The 17,143-nt window shown below is 40.9% G+C and overlaps 1 pseudogene; it reads right to left on the reverse strand.

Annotated features, from left to right (window-relative positions):
* Positions 1 to 3,934: 3,934 nt before the first annotated feature.
* Positions 3,935 to 4,702, reverse strand: LOC127692632 (nucleophosmin-like; annotated as a pseudogene).
* Positions 4,703 to 17,143: the final 12,441 nt, after the last annotated feature.

Consider the following 17,143-nt stretch of genomic DNA (forward strand, 5'->3'; position numbering starts at 1 on the left):
GCTGTGCGATTACTTTACTGCATCCTGGCCTTCCAATTGTGATCCTTGCTTCTTTACACTTCACTTAAAAACCTTTTTCAATTTTGCACTTGTAAGAGCAGCAGTGATACTCCATTTTAGCAGAGTACACAGAGTGTCATTTTTAACTATCACAACTATATTTTAAAATATGTTAGTCTTATTTGGAACCAAGTCACTTTGGTTCCTTTCACAAATAGTTAATAATAGATATGTAGAATTTCAAGAAATGATTTAAAAAAAAACCCTGCTGTATTTCATCACTTTAAAAAATGCAAATAGGGAGTTTAGAGGTTCTGAGCAGTTGCTGCTCTTGCAAAGGACCCAGGTTTAGTTCTCAGCACTCCCGTGGTGGGCTCACAACCATCTGTAACTCCGATTCTGGGGGATCTGATGCCCTCCTCTGGGTATGCACACACATACGTACATGCAGGCAAAACATTTATACATATAATAAATCTTAAAAAAAGAAGTTTGTCTTAATTGGACAAAATGTAATGAGGTCATTGACGAGGTTTTTAATTGATGGCATTTGAGCATTATGATTTTGCATCATAAAGAATCTAAAGGGATGGGAAAGTGCTTGCTTTATACTTTTGTTTTTCGGGGGGGAACGGAGGTAAATTTGCATCTATAAAATAAATTTACAAGATAAATGCAAAGAAAAATTCTAAAACCATGAAAACCACTTGACCAAATTTGGGGATAACAGCAGACAAAGAAAGCCTACATATAAAGAAGAAAACTTTCAATCTTTATATAAATAACACTTTAAAGTTTTAAAAAAATGTTGTATATTCATTGCCAAGCTTCATAATGAGATAGTCAGATGTATCGTCATGTATTTTGGCTGGATTCACGTCCCGTCCTAATTAACTCTACTTTTCCCTTCTCCTTTTCTCTCTCCCATTTGCATCCTCCCTTCCCCTAGTCTTCCACATGCTTTCATGTCATGTATGTATGTGTAAATGCTTTTATGTATCCGTAAAGAATTCTAGTACTTAAACATGAGGAAAGGATGATATTTGCCTTTCTGTGTCTACCTCCTTTTTAAATACGCTTATCTCTAGTTGGATTCATTTTAGGAAAACATGAAAGAAACATTTCAAGACATGGGCAGAGGCCAGAACTTTTTAAAAAGGATTCCAGTGGCTTAGGAAGAACACTAAAGATGGACTCATGGGATTTCATGGCGTTAAAAGGCTGCTGCACAGCAGAGGAGGTAATTGAGTGAAGAGACAGCCTGGACGACAGAAGTCTCTGCTGGTTACATATCTGACAGAAGGTTAATACCTAGGAGGTATGAAAACTTAAAACAATGGAACATCAATAAAAGCCAAATGGACCAACCAATAACTAGCAAAATGGATGGTGAGTACTCAAAAGATGGGCTGCAGAGATGGCTCAGTAGTTAAGAGAACTGACAGCTCTTCTGAAGGTCCTGAGTTTGAATCCCAGCAACCACATAGTGGCTCACAACCATCTGTAACAAGATCTGGCACCCTCGTCTGGAGTGTCTGAAGACAGCTACTAACTATAGTAAATCTTAAAGAAAAAGGATTTTTAAAAAAAGAGATGACCTTAGTGAGGTTGTTCTGTGCTTACTTCCAGGCTTGGTCCCCAAGTTCAATTCCTGGGCCTCAGATGGAGGAAGGAGAGAATCAACTTCACAAGCGAGTATGTGCATATACCCTCAATTAAGACCTAGGTAAAATGTTAAAGCCTAAGTAACTGTTAACCTGGCTAGCCTGTCATTTTGTGCTATTACTAATATTAGAAGGAAACTTTCTCATATGTTGTTCTTCTGTGACTAGGAAACTTTCTCATGCCCAAGTTGACTGCATATTCTGCTGTATTCTGTGCTCTTGGAAACCAATCAGAATAGAAGTCAGTTAGGACTACATTGTGTAGTTAGCCACGATAAACTTGGATCCAAACTGCCCGGCAGGACTTCCTGCGCCTGTGCATAAGCTCTTATGGTATTTGCTTTTATAAGCTGCTCCTGGGATGGCTCTCAACATAAAAAGGACATATATGAAACTATTTGGAATAAGATTTTCATTTTGAGTAGTTTAGGGAAGTTTAAGTTCCCAAGACCTCCCTGGGAACTGACATCCTCCTTGACATGAGTGTTAGACAAGTGCCATCCTAGTTGACGAGCTAGGACATGAGAGTTGGACAAGGTGAATACCCCGACCAGTGGGAACAAGATACGTGTACAACAAAGACAGGTTACTAAGGAAGTCCCCTATCCCTAAATCATGATTGACTGAATAAGCAACACAGATGTTTGTAGATCCCTGGTTTAAAAAAGACCTAGAGGACCCGGACTCAATGTCACAGTCATCTCCCAAGGCTTAACCACTGCCCTAATCAATCAGTCTTGGAGTATGGCACTCAATAAACCAAGCCTGTCTGACTGTGAATGAGTGCTTTGTATTTGAGTGCCTTGTGCAGTGATTCGCAGACCCCAACACACACTAAATCTTTGACATATCTTCCAGCCTGCCTGAGTTCCGTCTTCCATTTTTTAAAAAATATGTTAAGTAGAGACATACTTTTTTCTTTTTTTCTTTTTGTTTATTGGATATTTCCTTTATTTAGATTTCAAATGTTATCCCCTTTTCTGGTCTCCCCCCAAAATGCCCTATCCCATCATCCCCCTCCCCTATCCCATCCACCCTCCCTTGCTTCCCTGAGGGTGTTTGCCCACCCACCCACATACTCCTACTCCTCACTCTCAAATTCTCCTACACTGGGGCATCGAACCTTCACAGGACCAAGGGTCTCTCCTCCAATTGATGCCCAACAAGGCTGTCCTCTGCTACATATGCAGCTGGAGCCATGGGTCCCTCCATGTACACTCCTTGGTTGGTGGATTAGACCCTGGGAGCTCAGTTGCTTGATATTGTTATTCTCCCTATGAGTTTGCAAACCACTTCAACTCCTTCAGTCCTTTCTCTAATTCCTCCATTGGGGACCCCATGGGGTCCTCATGCTCAGTCCAATGGTTGGCTGTGAACATCCACCTCTGTATTTGTCAGGCTCTGGCAGAGCCTCTCAGGAGACAGCTATATCAGACTCCTGTCAGCAAGCACTTCTTGGTATCTACAATAGTGTCTGGGTTTGGTGACTGTATATGGGATGGATCCCCAGGTAGGGCAGTCTCTGGATGGCCTTTCCTTCAGTCTCTGCTCCAAGCTTTGTCTCTGTATTTACTCCTGTGAATAAATTGTTCTCCCTTCTAAGGATGGAAGCATCCACACTTTGGGTTTCTCTTTAGGTACTTCTTGGCCATTCGATATTCCTCAGTTGAAAGTTCTTTGTTTACCTCTGTACCCCATTTTTAAAATAGGGTTATTTGATTTTTTTGGAGTCTAGCTTCTTTTTTGTATATATTGGATATTAACCCTCTATCAGATGTAGGATTGGTAAAGACCTTTCCCCCATCTGTTGGTTACCATTTTGTCCTATGGATAATGTCCTTTGCCTTATAGAAGCTTTGTAATTTTATGAGGTCCCATTTGTTGATTCTTGATCTTAGAATATAAGCCATTGGTGTTCTGTTCAGGAAAATTTCCCCTGTACCCATGTGTTTGAGGCTCTCCCCCACTTTCTCTTCTACTAGTTTCAGTGCATCTGTTTTTGTTGTTGTTGTTCTTGAGTTTTTTTGTTTGTTTGTTTGTTTTTCGAGACAGGGTTTCTCTGTGTAACCCTGGCTGTCCTGGAACTCACTTTGTAGACCAGGCTGGCCTCGAACTTAGAAATCTGCCTGCCTCTGCCTCCCAAGTGCTGGGGACAGCATTTATCAGACACAGTAGTGAAAGTTCTTACTTTGCATCATAAGGACAGCCAGATATCAACTCTTACAGAAATGAAGTTAGACAGAATATTTCAAACTGTATAAACCATTTTCTTAAAGAGACTTCCTCTACTGCCAGAGATCTTGAACAGTCAGTCACCTGGAAATAATTCTTCTCATAATTAATGAACTTGGCTTCCCATTTGGGAAGAGAACTACCTTTTTCTATACTTGCTTGCATTTTTGCCTTAATGTCTTCTATAGAACTAGGTTCTTTTGGTGTTTTAGGAGTTTTTTTTCCTGTTTTTTGAAGGACTCTTGGCCCTTTGATCTTGGGGTTGATGGTTTTAAGTCTTTTCCATTTTGGTTTGATTTTGGTTTGATTTTTGTGCATTTTTGGCTGGGGTATCTCATGCATTTTTGGCTGGAGTATCTTGGTACAGATTTCTTCACTAGAACCTTTTCTTCAGTTTCCTCTTCATCAAAATCATCAAACTCATCATCATCATCATCATCATCATCATCATCTTCATCAAGTTTTACTTTTTTCTGTGTAAACTTGTTACCACCTCCAGGTGCAGATTGCTTTCTAGACATGCTCTTAGGAGCATGCTCTTAGGAGTTTTACATCCTCCTCATCTTCATCTTCAGACTCGCATCTTCCTCTACAGCTACTAGGTACTATCCACTAATGTGCACCTGTCCTGAACCACACACTTTAACCTTAAGACCACATGTGGTGTGATTTCGAAGCCCCCAAGGGAAACTGTTGGTGTAAAGACATTTTCAAAATTGCCAGTGTAACTTTAACTGGACTGCCTTCATAGTTCATTGCTTCTGCCTCTACGATGTGTAATTCATCTTCTGCCCCCACTTCTAACCAAAGCAGCCAGCTTTTCTATTTCTGATTTCAGGAACAATGCATTCATTTAGCTGATACTCACACTATCAACCTTTCCTTGACATAACAGGAATGGCGTAACGGTTTCTTCTGAGATTGAAACATTCCCTCCTGCAGGAAGCTCTTTAAACAACTCAAAATAGTCTCAGGAAGTCGCCGACACTGATCAGATTCTCTCTTAGCCTCTCTTAGCCTCTCTTAGAAGGAAGTTGCGCTGTCATAAAATGAAGCTGAAATGCAAAGAGGACTCTCAAAGGAGAAGAGCTGCAGACTCAGACCAAACCAGCTGCCTGGAAAAGGTTTAACACAGGAGTTAACGCACGCCTTTAATCCCAGCACTTGGGAGGCAGAGGCAGGTGGATTTCTGAGTTCAAGGCCAGCCTGGTCTACAGAGTGAGTTTCAGGATAGCCAAGGCTACACAGAGAAACCCTCTCTGGGTTCCCAGTGTGGTGAACTGTCTGTCACCCATGCTGGGTGATGCAGCTGTATTGAGCTATATCTGCTCCTGTAATTAACCCCTCACCCATATGCATGTAAGTAATCTCAATAAAACTCATTGGTTCATCCAATAGGACTTTGGTGGTCTTGCCGATTTGGCATGAATAGACATGTGTGCTATGTCTTCTCCAGGAAAATTTTTATCACACAAGAAGACTGCGTTGGAGATGTGGAGACTCCTAGAGAAAGACCTTACCAGGCAAAACTTCAGTTAGAGAAGAGATTAAAAAACAAATTTATTCTACTTATGCCAATATTGCAACAACAGCCTCTTTGGTCAATCTGAGGGCTAATGAAAAAGGAGAAGATGGGCAGAAGGTTTTAAAGGCATAAACCACAACTGGCTCAGCTCTGGGGATTTTTTACTGCTACCTGAGGCTTTAGCTTGTGTTTTTTTTTTTTTGTTTGTTTTGTTTGTAAGTAAACATTGGTTAAGCAAGATTACAGAAGCAGTATGAGTGTCTGGTAAATATTTTAGGATAACAATTGCACAATAAGGGGAGGGGGAAACAATTGTGGGAAGTGAGCCAGGTGGTCTTTAGATTGCAGTCAAGACTCAACTGCTAATGGGGCTGACCTTAGGGTCATAGTCTAGACATCCTGGTTAAAAATCCTCAAGGTAAGAATAAGGCCCTTCAGGAAACAAAACAAACCAAACGCCTCCTAGTTTTTTCTTTTTAAAAACGTAGTTTAGAAACCCAGTTTAAACAGAGCAAGTTTGTAGTCATCCTGACCGTATCTCTCTCCAGAATCCAAATAAGTCTCTTAGTTGCTTCTGCCTGATCTTTTGTCGCAGCAGTGAGACAAATAAGTAATGCACTTAGGGAGAGATTTAGTTTGTAGCTACAACTTTAGAATTTAAAAGAACAGGAGGAGTGAGGTTGTCACAAATATCTGTAACAAGGCAGGGATGCGAGCGCCTCTTCTTTTTAGAGTTGCTGGGTTTTGGTTTATTTGTTTGTTTGTTTTTCTTTGGTTTTAGAGCAACTGAAAGAGTGTAAAAACTTTGAAAACTGTTTTTTAAAAAAGCGTTTGAAAATGTATATTCCTTTTAGATCCCCTCTCTAAACTGAAAATTTGACAGGTTGGGCTGAATTGAACCTATTCTCAGTGGGCTTTGGAGCAATAGATGGGTGTGGAAGTGTTGGATTAAGAGTCTGGAGCCGTGGTTAGTTATAGCTCAGTCTTCAGCTGTCTGTTCCTTGTTGTGAATGCCTCATCTGTAAAAATAAAATAAAGGTAGTTTTGTGAGATGACAGTATTGAAGCCCAAGATGCCTTTTTGTGGGATGACAGTATTGAAGCCTTTATCTGAGGTGCAATTATTGTTAATTAAATTAATGAAGTCCATGGCTTAACTGTGACAGTTCCCTGAAATAGACACTGGTTTTGATCTTCTCCCTGTTTTCCTTTTTTCCTTCAATAATTAATTGTCTGGTTTTCTACACGTAAGGCTGGATCCCAGGCAGTTAAATTTTGATTGTCTTGAGGCACATATCCACACACCCAAAGAAGCTGGAGAAGACAAAAGAAAAGAAAGTTTACTACATCTAGAGACATCTACATTTAACAAACCAGCATTGCTAAACTAAAAAGTCAGCTAAGAAGGATGGTCTCTGATCAGGGTCCAAGCAAAGGAGCCGGCACATCAATAAACCAACAGAACGAGGTAGAAGCGGCCTGTTTATCTCACTTCACCACCTACAAGTCTGGGAGGATGAACTGCACCTCTAAAAGCTGCCTTTGGCTCACAGGAGCAGAGAGTACTCTGTGGTGTAAACCATTTGTGGAGAGGACAGAGAGGGTACCTTGGCGAAGGGGCAAGGCTTGCACAGTCAGGCTACCAGGCTATCTGCATTTGTGAGTTTTCCCCATTGCCATGGTAAATACTCCAAAAGCAGCTTAAGAATGAGGACTCACAGTTTGGGGTTACAGTGGAGAGATCATGATGGAAGAGGCTTAAGGCAAGAGCTCTCATGGTGTCCACACCCAGGAAGTCCAGAGATGTAAGCTCGGCGCGCTTCAGTTTCTTCTCCTTATTCCACCTAGGACTCCAACCCATGAATGGTGCACCCATATTTAGGGCAGTTCTTCCTGTTTCACCTAACTCAGTTGTCAAAGCATAGTAAAAACTGTCTTTTAGACATGTCAAAATAGCTTAGGATCCCCACCATGCCCAAGGCTGCACCTGATAGCCAAAACTCAGTGATATCACTCACTCAAGATAACCAGACGCTGGCCTACCTAGAACCCCATGACATCCACTGGGCAGTATATAAGCAGAGACCAATGCTCTGCTAAGCTCTGCACACCTGGGAAGACACTACCTTGATCTGACCTCCAGCTGGGGAGTATCCTGCAGGATCCTGACCCTTGAATCAGAGACTCCTTTCAGAGACTGGACATGACCTTCACCTAAGATATGATGCACGGGGAGGAGCCAAGATAGGCTTAGGACCGTGGTTAGGAATTTAGAGTGAATTTATGTGATGCTCCTTAGCATAATAAAACATAACTTCTGTTGTACTAACTACATTTGTCTACCTTCTTCCTTGAGACACCAGTCTGTGAACTCTCTCACAGGTACAGTCACGGATTGGCTCATAGGTGATTCTTCATCATTTCAAATTGGAGATCTATTTTTTTATTTGATGTATTTTTTATTTACATTTCAAAATGATTTCCCCTTTTCTGCCCCCCCCAACTCCCCGAAACTCACATAAGCCCCCTTCCCTCCCCCTATTCTCCCATCTACCCTTTCCCACTTTCCTGTTCTGGTTTTGCCCTATACTGCTACACTGAGTCTTTCCAGAACCAGGGGCCACTCCTCCATTCTTCTTGTACCTCATTTCATGTGTGGATTATGTTTTGGGTATTCCAGTTTTCTAGGCTAATATCCACTTATTAATGAGTGCATACCATGATTCGTCCTTTGAGACTGGGTTACCTCACTTAGTATGATGTTCTTCAGCTCCATCCATCAAATTGACAATATTAACCATTACATGTTTAATCCTTGTTAACGTGACACTCAAACACACTAATTTAAAGTCATAGCTTTCCATGTAGACTCCCTGTACTCTCAGGGCCATTTGTGAATAGGAATGGTCCATAGAAAATGCCACTATTGGATGTGGACATTGAGGTCTCATATGTGCTCAAAGTAAGCCTAGTGTGGCTCACAGTCTCCTTCTGTTGCCTGTGGATCAAGATGTAGAACTCTCAGCTTTTTCTCCTGCATTGTGTCTATCTGCATGCTGCCAGGCTTCTCACTGTTATAGTAATGGACTGAAACTAAGGCCAGCCCAAAGTAATGTTTTATAAGAGTTACTATAGTGATGGTGTCTCTTCTTAGCAATAGAAACCCTAAGACAGAACTTGGTACTGAGATGTTGCTCAGAGAGACCTGATCATGCTATTGTTAGGAGGAATGCAGACTCTGGGATTTGGGATTAAACAAGCAGTTAAGTGGGACTTAATGGTCCATCATAGTAGGAACATGGAAGACAGTGGTACTGAGGGTGATTTGAACTGTGGGGGCCTGGCTCAAGGGTTTTCAGAGGAAGAGCATATTAATGTATGTTTGTTAATAGAGAGTGTTCTTGTGATATTTTAGCAAAGAATATACCTGCTTTTCACCCTTGTCCAAAAAGTCTGCCTGAGGACAAACTGAAGAATTTTTGGACCAATTTCATTGGCAGAGAAAATCTCAAAACAGGTTAGTATTAACTCTGTTTTACAGTTATTAGTCTATATGCAGACCTATAGAAAAGAAGCACGCTGAGAAAGGAAAAACAGAGAAAGAATGGATTGAGGAGAAGTAGGCACCAGGAAGTGGAATGGAACTGAGTCCTGAGTACAGTGAGATCAACAGACTGTAGGAAAGCCTGATGCTAAATGGAGTGAGGGAGTGATGCCCTCAAGGCCAGGCCCGCCCAGCTGAGCTTCCAAATAGTGAAAAGGAACTAAAGGAAAGCTGAGGCAGGTGTGCTGGTGCACGCCTTTGGTCCCAGCACTCAGGAGACAAAGGCAGGAGGATTTCAGAGTTCAAGGCCATCCTAGTCCTTAGATTGAGTTTCAGGACAGCCAGGCTTAGGCAATAAAGGAGACCATTAAAAGCCGAAAGCTGGCCTTCCGGTTTCTGCCTCCAGATGGGGAACATCCTCTGCCACAGGGCGCCATCTCCCAGAGACACAGGAAGACAGATATCCACCCAGCAGCCAGCACAGAGGCAGCCTGCACAGCTGAGACCTGCCCTGCAGATTGGAGGATCCTGTCCGGAGGCCTCTGGCAGGAGCCTTCCAGTTTCCACCTCCAGACCAGGAACATCCTCTGCCACAGCACACCATCTACAAGTGGCTCAGGAAGCCAGCTATACACCCAGCTGTGTGGAGGAGACAGCCAGCACAGCCTGCATCCAGAGTTGATCAGTGCCACAGAGCTACATACCCAAATACAACTTACAAGAGAGTGGGTCTCAGCCACCATCTTTGCTCCTGTGACTTTGTAACAGGGATCACCAGAGTAGAGGATAACTTGGGACACACTCCACCAGGACTCTACCTGCACCCAGAAACTCAGCAGCATCACAGTAATTTGTGCCAGGGGAAAGCAGGTCACCCAGGGTTGCTGAGATAGGCCTGCAGGCACACAGGAGAGGCAAGCACCAGCCAGTGACAGCAGGACCAACTACACCAGAGATAACCAGAGGGCAAAAGGCAAACATAGGAATGTTGCTAACAGTAATCAAGGCAATATGGCATCATCCAAACCCAATTCTCCCACAACAGCAAGTCCTGGAAACCGCAACACAGGAGGAAAGCAAGATTTGGATTTAAAATCACAGGTCATGATGCTCATGGAGGGCTTCAGGGAGGGCTTCAAGAAGGACATAAATAACCCCCTTAAAGAAATACAGGAGATTTGATGAAAGAAGTTTAATGTCCTGCTTTTTCCAGGGTATAGTTTTCCTCGTTGTAATGGTGTTTTCTCCCTATTATCCTTTGTAGGGCTGGGATTGTGGACCAGAGGACCCTGCTGTACACTCCTGGGCATATACCCAGAGGATTCTCAGGCATGCAATAAGGACACGTGCGCCACTATGTTCATAGCAGCCCTATTTGTAGTAGCCAGAAGCTGGAAAGAACTCAGGTGTCCCTCAATGGAGGAATGGATACAAAAAATGTGGTATAGTTATACAATGGACTACTATTCAGCCATTAGAAACAACGAATTCATGAAATTCTTAGACAAATGGATGGAGCTGGAGAACATCATACTAAGTGAGGTAACCCAGTCTCAAAAGATCAATCATGGTATGCACTCACTGATAAGTGGATATTAGCCCAGAAACTTTGAATACCCAAGACATAATCCACATATTAAATGATGTCCAAGAAGAACAGAGGAGTGGCCCCTGGTTCTGGAAAGGCTCAGTGCAGCAGTATAAGGGAATACCAGAACAGGGAAGTGGGAAGGAGTAGATGGGGGAGCAGGGGGAGGGAAGAGGGCTTATGGGACTTTCGGGGAGTGGGGAAAAGGGGAAATCATCTGGAATGTAAATAAAGAATATATCAAATAAAAAAAAAAGAAATACAGGAAAACACAAGTAAACAGGGAGAAGCCCTTGAAGAACTAAGGGAAAACACAACAAAACAGGTGAAGGAATTAAACAAAGCCATCCAGGATCTAAAGAAGGAGGTAGAAGCAATAATGAAATCACAAAGGGAAACAACTTGAGATATAGAAAACCTAGGAAAGAAGTCAGGAGTCATGGATCCAAGCATCAACAACAGAATACAAGGGATAGAAGAGAAAATCTCAGATGCAGAAGATACCATAGAAAGCATTGATACAACAGTCAAAGGAAATGAAAAAAATGCAAAAAACTCCTGACCCAAAACATCCAGGAAATCCAGGACAAAATGACAAGACCAAAGCTAAGGATTAGAGGTATAGAAGAGAGTGAAGATTTCCAACTTAAAGGGCCAGTAAATGTCTTCAACAAAATTATACATACTGGATCAGAACAGAAACACCTCCTGTCACATAATAATTAAAACACCAAATGTACTAAACAAAGAATATTAAAAGCAGTGAGGGGAAAAGGTCAAGTAACATATAAAGGTAGACCTATCAGAATTACACCGAACTTTTCACCAGAGACTATGAAAGCCAGAAGAGCCTGGGCTGATGTCATGCAGAGCCTAAGGGAACACAAATGCCAACCCAGACTGCTATATCTAGCAAATCTCTCAATTAACATAGATGGAGAAACCAAGGTATTTCATGACAAAAGCAAATTTACACAATATTTTTCCACAAATCCAGCCCTTCAAAAGATAATGAATGGAAAACACCAACAAAAGGAGGAAAACTGCACACTAGAAAAAGCAAGAAATTAATCTTCTTTCAACAAACCCAAAAGAAGATAACCACACAAACATAAAAATTACATCAAAAATAGCAGGAAGCAAAAATCACTATTCCTTAATATCTCTTAACATCAGTGGACTCAATTCCCCAATAAAAAGACATAAACTAACAGACTGGATTTGTAAAAAAGACCCAACATTTTGCTGCATACAGGAAACACATCTTAGTGTCAGACAAACACTACCTCAGAGTAAAAGGCTGGAAAAGAGTTTTCCAAGCAAATGGTCCCAGGAAACAAGCTGGAGTAGCCATTCTAATATCCAATAAATTAGACTTTCAACCAAAAGTCATCAAAAAAGACACAGAAGAACACTTTATACTCATCAAAGAAAAAATCTACCAGGAAGAACTCTTAATTTTGAACATCTATGCCCCAAATATAAGGGCACCATCATTTGTAAAAGAAACTTTACTAAAGTTCAAAGCATACATTGCACTTCACACAATAATTGTGGATGACTTCAACACCCCACTCTCCTCAATGGACAGATCAGGGAAACACAAACTAGACAGCGACACAGTGAAACTAACATAAGTTTTGGATCAAATGGATTTAATAGATATCTATAGAACCTTTCATCCTGAAGCAAAACAATATACCTTCTTCTCAGCACCTCATGGTACCTTCTCCAAAACTGACCATATAATTAGCCACAAAACAGATATAAGAAGATCAAACTAATTCCATGTATCCTATCAGATCACTATGGAGTAAGGGTGGTCTTCAACAGCAACAAAAACAGCAGAAAGCCCACATACACATGGAAGCTGAACAGTGCTCTACTCGATACCTTGATCAAGGAAGAAATAAGGAAAGAAATCAAAACCATTTTAGAATTTAATGAAAATGAAGGCACAACATACCCAAATATATGGGACATAATGAAAGCAGTGCTAAGAGGAAAACTCATAGCTCTGAGTGCCTAGAAAAAGAAACTGGAGAGAGCATACACTAGCAGCTTAACAGCACACCTGAAAGCTTTAGAACAGAAAGAAGCTAATACACTCAAGAGGAGTAGAAGGCAGGAAATCATCAAACTCAGGGTTGAAATCAACCAAGTTGAAACAAAAAGAACTACACAAAGAATCAACAAAACCAGGAGCTGGTTCTTTGAGAAAATCAACAAGATAGATAAACCTTTAGCCAGACTAATCAGAGGGCACAGAGACAGTATCCAAATTAACAAAACCAGAAATGAAAAGGGAGAAATAACAACAGAAACTGAGGAAATTAAAAAATTAACATATCCTACTATAAAAACCTATACTCAACACAACTGGAAAATATGGATGAAATGGACAATTTCCTAGACAGATACCAACTACCAAAATTTAATCAGGATCATATAGACCATCTAAACGGTCCCATAACCCTAAAGAAACAGAAGTGGTCATTGACAGTCTCCCAATTTAAAAAAAAAAAAAAAGCACAGGGCCTGATGGTTTTAGTGCAGAATTCTATCAGACCTTCAAAGGAGAACTAATACCAATACTCTTCGAACTATTTCACGAAATAGAAACAGAAGGAACATTACCCAACTCATTCTATGAAGCCACAGTTTCACTGATAACAAAACCACACAAAGATCCAACAAAAAAGAGAACCTTTGACCAAGGGATGCCATCAGCATCCCTTATAAATATCAATGCAAAAGTACTCAATAAAATTCTTGCCAACCGAATCCAAGAACACATCAAACTGATCATTCACCATGTTCAGGTAGGGACCCCAGGGATGCAGAGATGGTTCAATATATGGAAATCCATCAATGTAATACACTACATAAACTTATAGAAAAAAAGCCACGTGGTTATTTCATTAGATGTGGAAAAAGCATTTGACAAAATTCAGCATCCTTTCACGTTAAAGGTCTTGGAAAGAACAGGAATTCAAGGCCCATACCTAAACATAATAAAAGCAATATACAGCAAACCAGTAGCCAACATCAACCTAAATGGAGAGAAACTTGAAGCAATCTCACTAAAATCAGGGACTAGGCAAGGCTGCCCCCTCTCTCCATATTTATTCATTATAGTATTTGAAGTTCTAGCTAGAGTAATTAGACAACATAAGGAGGTCAAAGGGATACAAAATGGAAAGGAAGAAGTCAAATTATCACTATTTGCAGATGATATGATAGTATACTTAAGCAACCCAAAAAACCCCACCAGAGAACTCCTACAGCTGATAAAGAACTTCAGCAAAGTGGCTGGATATAAAATCAACTCAAGCAAATCAGCAGCCTTCCTATACTCAAAGGATAAAGAGGCTGAGAAAGAAATTAGGGATATGACACCCTTCACAATAGCCACAAACAATATAAAGTATCTTGGTGTGACTCTAACCAAACAAGTGAAAGATCTGTTTGACAGGAACTTCAAGTCTTTGAAGAAAGAAATCCAAGAAGACCTCAGAAGATGGAAAAATCTTCCATGCTCATGGATTGACAGGATTATATAGTAAAAATGGCCATCCTGCCAAAAGCAAAATACAGATTCAATGCAATCCCCATCAAAATCCCAACTCAATTCCTCATAGAGTTAGAAAGAGCAATTCTCAAATTCATTTGGAATAACAAAAAACCCAGGATAGCTAAAACTATCCTCAACAGTAAAAGAACTTCTGGGGGAATCAGTATCCCCGACCTCAAGCAGTACTACAGAGCAATAGTGTTTAAAAACTGCATGTTATTGGTACAGTGACAGGCAAGTAGATCAATGGAATAGAATTGAAGACCCAGAAATGAAGTCACACACATATGGTCACTTGATCTTTGACAAAGGAGCTACAACCAGTCATTGGAAAAAAAAGTCCTTCAAATGGTGCTGGTTCAACTGGAGGTCAGCATGCAGAAGAATGCAAATTGATCCATTCTTTTCTCCTTGTACTAAGCTCAAGTCCAAGAGGATCAAGGATGTCCACATAAAACCAGACACATTGAAACTAATAGAAAAGAAACTGGGGAAGAGCCTTGAGCACATGGGCACAGGGGAAAATTTCCTGAACAAAACACCAATAGCTTATGCTCTGAGATCAAGAATTGACAAATGGAACCTCATAAAATTACTGAGGTTCTGTGAGGCAAAGGACATTGTCAAAAGAACAAAATGGCAACCAACAAATTGGGAAAAGATCTTTACCAACCCTACATCCGACAGAGGGCTTATATCCGAGATATACAAAGAATACAAGAAGGTAGACTCCAGAGAGCCAAATAACCCCATTAAAAATGGGGTACAGAGCTAAACAAAGAATGTTCACCTGAGGAATATCGAATGGTGGAGATGCACCTAAAGAAATGTTCAACATCCTTAGTCATCAGGGAAATGCAAATCAAAACAACCCTGAGATTTCACCTCACACTAGTCAGAATGGCTAAGATCAAAAACTCAGGAGAAAACAGGTGCTGGTGCTGATGTGGAGAAAGAGGAACACTCTTTCACTGCTGGTGGGGTTGCAAGCTGGTACAACCACTCTGGAAATCAGCCTGACAGTTCCTCAGAAATCTGGGCATGAAACTACTGGAGGACCCTGCTATACCACTCCTGGGCATATAATAAGGATTCCCCAGCATGTAATAAAGATACATGCTCCACTATGTTCATCACAACCTATTTATAATACCCAGAACCTGGAAAGAACCCAGATGTCCCTCAAGGGAGGAATGAATACAGAAAGTGTGGTATATATACACAATGGAGTACTATTCAGCCATTAAAAACAATGAATTCATGAAATTTTTATACAAATGGATGGAACTGGAGAATATCATCCTAAGTGAGGAAACCCAATCACAAAAAGAACACTCATGGTATGCACTCACTGATAAACGGATATTAGCCTAGAAGCTTGGAATACCCAAGACATAATGCACATATCAAATAAAGCTCAAGAAGAAGGAAGGAGAGGCCCCTGGTCCTGGAAAGGCTCAATGCAGCAGTGTAGGTGAATACCAGGACAGGGAATCGGGAAGGGATGGATTGGGGAACAGGGCAAGGGAAGAGGGCTTATGGGACTTTTGTGGAAGGGGATCCAGGAAATGAAAATAATTTGAAATGTAAATAAAGAATATATCAAATTAATAATAATAATGATGATGATAATAATAATATTTTAAAAAGAAAGCAGAAAGCTGGTGAAGGTGTAATTGAATGAGGGGACCATGTTCCAGCCCCAGAGGGTGGAGAACCTAAGACATCAACTCACAATTCAAAATGCATCCAACTTTAACTTCAAGGTCCCACAGTCTTTAATAGTTTCATTACTATTCAGCATGATTCAAAAGTGTAAGTATAGAGTGGTTTTTAAGACTTGGCCATTCTATTAGTGTATAACATCAATAAACAAGTTATGACATCCACATATAATGGCACAGAGTAAACATTCTCATTCCAAAGGGAGGAATGGAGTTAGAGCAAAGAAAGATTGAGCCAAACAAAGCAAGACTGGAAGACGGCATCAAAGCTTGTGGTTCTACATTGGGCATCCACAGGTCCTGATGGAGTCTTCTGTGTGCCAAGGAGCATAGATAGTCCAGCTTCCTTACCTCTGCTGCCTGTAGCATGCACAGTCTTTCTTTGGTCTGGCTTCATGCTGTGCATTCCTTCTTTGGTGTAAGTACCAAGGTCTTGGTATCCTTGTTTTGTGCAGGGTTCTTTGGGGCACCATTGTAGAGAAATCATGAACTAACTAGTCTGTCCACAGTTCTTTTGGTATTATCCTCCACCAGAATGATGCATTAAACTTTTCTCTCAGTATTTAGGGATTTCCTAACATGAAGTTCTAAACTCCTCTAAAGGACTAAGAACCACATAGTTAGGATTATCACAGAAACAGCCATCGTTCTCAGTACGGATTTCTGTATTAGTTACATTCCTCTTAGCTGTGGTTGGACACTTCCAAAGAGCCACTATAAGGAAGAATTTTTTTGTTTTGTTTTGTTTTGTTTTTCTTTGCTTTGGCTCACAGTCTCGGGGTACAACTGCACAGTACAATAGGAATTATGGTAACAGCATCTTGAAGCATCTGGTCACATTGTAACCACAGTCAGGAAGCAGAGAACAATGAATGCTGGAGCTCAGCTCCCTTCCTCCTTTGTATTCAGTCCAGGACCCACAGAGATTTCTCCTTCTCACTAAGGTGGATAGAACAATGATTTGCCCAAGCTTGGAAAGCACACCTTGACCTGGCCATCCCCCCATTACAAAAGGTTATTTCAATGCTTTATGCCACTTTACCACAGTAATTATTTTTATTTTCTCTAATAGGAAATTTCCTGCTAAGCCTGCTCTATGCTAAGTAATAACAGCTGCAAATAATGTCTGTCAAGTGCTCACCGTGTTGGAGAGACTGTGCCAAGCCTGGTAAATGTTTTTTAAACTCTCACAGTGATCCTGTATGATAGCTGCTATTGCTTCCCTTTTAAAGTTTCCCCTTTTGTTGAAAGTAAATTTTTTTCACATGCAACCTTTCCTGATTGTAGTTTCCT

Source organism: Apodemus sylvaticus, chromosome 9, assembly GCF_947179515.1.
Source record: "Apodemus sylvaticus chromosome 9, mApoSyl1.1, whole genome shotgun sequence".
NCBI lineage: Eukaryota > Metazoa > Chordata > Mammalia > Rodentia > Muridae > Apodemus > Apodemus sylvaticus.